Source organism: Microtus ochrogaster, chromosome 5, assembly GCF_000317375.1.
Source record: "Microtus ochrogaster isolate Prairie Vole_2 chromosome 5, MicOch1.0, whole genome shotgun sequence".
Lineage (NCBI taxonomy): Eukaryota > Metazoa > Chordata > Mammalia > Rodentia > Cricetidae > Microtus > Microtus ochrogaster.
Window position 1 is genome coordinate 67,140,004 of NC_022012.1, and position 4,295 is coordinate 67,144,298.

Genomic DNA, 4,295 nt, shown 5'->3' on the forward strand with positions numbered 1-4,295 from the left:
CCTTCCTTCCTTCCTTCCTTTTTTCCTTCCTTTTTTCCTTCCTTTTTTCCTTCCTTCCTTCCTTCCTTCCTTCCTTCCTTCCTTCCTTCCTTTTTTTTCTCCCAAAACAAGGTTTCTTTGTGTAACAAACAGACTTGCCTGGCCTGGAACTGTGTCAACCAGGCTGGCCTCAAACTCACATAGATACACATGCCTCTGCCTCCCAAGTGCTAGGGTTAAGGACATGCACCACCACACCTGGCTGTATGGGAGCTATTTTCATTCAACCACACCTACTTATTTCACTGGGCACAATATCTTCAAGACTCATCCATGCTGCAACCTATGTCAGAATTTCCTTCTTCAATTCAATTTTTTCTTAAAAAGCCCCATTGAGGTGCTGGAGAGGGAACAATGACGAAGAGTGTTCACTACTGTCCTTGTAGAGGTCTAGAGCTTGGTTCTCAGAACACAGGTGCTCACTGTGCGCAACTCCAGCTCCAGGATCTAACACTCTCTGCTGCCCTCTGCAGGCATTGCACTCAAGTGCACACATGCATGTGCACACACAATGCACGCACACATAATTAAAAATAAAACAGATCTAAAAAAAATCACTGTTGATGTAAAATTAACACATACCAAGATATAAAAATGTTTATACTTTAGTGAGGTTGAGGGTGTTTACTCATGAAACCACTGTCACAATCAGTGTTACTCTCTTATTGTAATTGGTTTGTATGTGATAAGCATACATTCTAGAAAAACATTTGAGTTTACAATTTGGCATTGCTAGTTATAGGTGCTATTCTGTACAGGTGTTTATTACTCATCTAAATTCTAGCATTTCTGGAACTTTATACACTTTGAGCAGTATCAACACATTCTGACATCTTTCTATCCACCTGAGAGACCTTTCTTTTTCTACAAATTCCCTTATTTTAGATTTCTTATGAAAGGTGTGTTCCATTATCTTAAATGCATGGGACACAGGAAGTTTTCAAAATACTTGCATACACATGAGCTATCTGGAAGATGAGACCAAAGTCTATATATGAAATTCACTGATTTTTTTTTTTTCGAAGCAGGGTTTCTCTGTAGCTTTGGTGCCTGTCCTGGAACTAGCTCTTGTAGAGCAGGCTGGCCTCGAACTCCCAGAGATCCGCCTGCCTCTGCCTCCCGAGTGCTGGGATTAAAGGCGTGCGCCACCACCGCCCGGCATCACTGATGTTTTATATATACCTTACATGCACTTTGCTCACCTATACATTAAACAAACATATATTGCAGTTGATGGGGCCAGGAGGCCTTTTATCCTTTGAGGGTGCTTAGAAAACCATGCAGTATATTTGTATTTTATCCTGTGAGATCAGGCGTGAGACTGCCCATCTAAAGTGCTCTATCAGCTCGGATGTTTGATTTTAGGCAATGACTTTGATACAGAACTCCATCTGTATAACTGGAATTGTTGTATTTGTCCTCTGTGACACTTAACATGTCACTGATGTTTTCACAAATAACAAGGTCACTCCTCCTTTGAAGTATAATGGATTGAAATCAGAGCACACTCTATGCAGGTGCTCTACCACTAAGTTACTTCCCCAGCCTGAGAGAGTTCTTAAATTTTGTTTTGTTTTATTTGAGACAAGGTTTCTCTGTTTAACCCTTATCTGGAACTTGTTCTGTAGACCTGGCTGCCCTTAAACTCAGAGATCTGCGTGCCTCTGCCTCCTGAGTGCTGGGATTAAAGGTGTGTGCCACCTGGCTCAGTCATTTAATTTTGAAAATGAGTATGTGCACACATGCCATAGTGAGGATATGGTTTCAGAAGAAAGCTTCTGTAAAGTCAGCTCTTTCCACCATTACATGGGTTCTAGACAGAAACTTGGGTCATCAGGCTTCAAAGCAAATGCCTTTACCTGCTGACATCTCCCTAGCCCAAGAGTTCTTTCTTTTAAAGGCTCAATAATATACCAGTGTATGTATATCCACATTTCTTATCCATTCATCTGTCAATGGGCATTTAGATCGCCTCCATGTTTTCACCACCGTCAACAGTGTTGCAATGAACATGGGGGTGAAATTAGCTCTAAGACCATGGCTTTGAGTGCTTTGTGTATATGCTCAGAAATGAGTGTTGGGTCACGAAGTAGTTATGTTTTTGATGTTTTGAAGAAACTCCATACTCTTTTCCATAAAGGCTGTAGAATTCACATCCAACAGTGTACAAGGAACCCTTTTTTCTTTTCCCTACACCTTTGTATTTACCCCTCCCCCAACACACATGCGGCACTACCTCAAGTGGCTTTGACTTGCATTTCCCTGATGATATCTTATTGTATTTCCTGTTGCATTGATAGCACACTCCGACAAGAGGAACTGGAGGGAGAAATGGCTTTTGTGGCTCACAGTTCAAGGTTACAGTAAATCACTTTAGGTTAGTCAAGATGGCAGGAACTTGAAGCAGTTAGTCAGATTATCATCCCTAGTCAATAGCAGGAAGTGCTTGTGTTCAGCTGGCTTTCTCCAAAAATATAATGCAAGATCCCTTGTCCAGGGAACAGTGTCACCCACAGTGAGCAAGTCTTCCCACTAATCAAGACCATCTCCAACAGACATGCCCACAGTCAAAATCTAGACCATCTCTTATGACTCCCTTCCCAAGGCTTCTAGATGATCTCGTTGACAAAGTAAGCATTACAGCCAGTGGTATTTAGGGTACCTTTCCATCCCTCTGCTGACGAAGCAGATGTCTTTGTTCACACACTTTCCTCTCAGCTACTCTGTGTAATGTCTGGCAGGGGCTGACTTCAGAGCACTTGCTACTCTTCCAGAGAACCCAGGTTTGATTCCCAGCACCCACATGGGTGCTTACAGCTGTCTCTAACTCCAGTTTCAGGGGAGCTGGTGTCCTCTCTGACCTCAGTGAGCCCTGCATGCATGTGGTACACACACACATGCAGACAAAATATCCATACATATTAATAAAACAAAAATAATTTCCATCTTCAGTAAATAGTATTGGTACTTCACTGTTGAGTTGCATCAGCTTTTTATTAGTCTTTCATTTTGCTGTCTCCTGTGCTGTTTAGGTTCTAGTCTGATGTGATTACACTTAAATTTTTATTTTGTTAACTGTGCTTTTGGTACCGTACCCAAGAAATTCTGTCAAAAACAATGCCAAGAAATTTTTTGCCTTACATAGTCTACTTCAATAGTTTCAGATTTTATATTCCTATGTTTTTGAATATTTTATTAATTCTCTGAAAATTCTTATATAGTGTATTTTGGCAGTTGCTACCCCAGTTCCCCCTCATCCACCCACTGCCTTACCCACAACTTTGCCTTTTTGAAATTTAAAACCTATTAAGCCCAATTTAAGCTGTTCACATACTTCTGGTTGTGGGGCATCCACTGGAATGTGCTTGACTTGCTAGGGCCTTTACCCTTAAAGAAAACTGAAATTCTCACACAGAAGCTGTCAACTGCCTACAGTTCTTCAGAGAGAGTGGGAACTTGCATTCAGTGAGGTCAGGTCCTGTGTCATGACTTTGCACGTGGATTTCCATCTTCCAAGCATGGTTTACTGAAGACAGTCTTTCCCCCTTGTATATTTTCGAGAGAAGATCAGTTAACTATATATAGGCACATTTATTTTTGAGTTCTCCATTACTTTGAGTTTACACAGTATATTATTTTGGTCACTATAGCTCTGTAACATTTTGTGAAATTAGGGAGTACAATGCTTCTAGCTTTTTTCTTGCCCAAAACTACCTTGACTACTCAGTGGTATTTGTGGTACTATAGATTTTTAAATGTCACTGAGGTTTGGCTAGGAATTTCATTAAATCTATTTGGGGATTATGAAGGTTTTGATAGCATTAACTAACTACTGATGAACATAAGATACCTTTCCAGTTATTTGTTTGTAGGCTGAAGATGTAGCCCAGTGACTCCAAAATGTCACCTGCTATATGGTTCTAACAACTCTATAGCATGGACACTGGCGGTTTCAAGATTGTGGAAAGTGGGCAATGGGGAGAAATTACTTATTTGGTAAGACAGCTTCACTTTGGCTAGAAACGTTGGGAACTAGATGACAGGGTTGCACAACCCAGGAAACACAGTATGTGCTATTTCCATGTTTCCACTGCTCACCTTAAAAAGCTTAATTTCCTGTTGTATGGTCTCACCTTAATTTTTTTTTTTTTTTGGATTATCGAGACAGGGTTTCTCTGTGGCTTTGGAGCCTGTCCTGGAACTAGCTCTGTAGATCAGGCTGGTCTTGAACTCACAGAGACAGGGTTTCTCTGTGG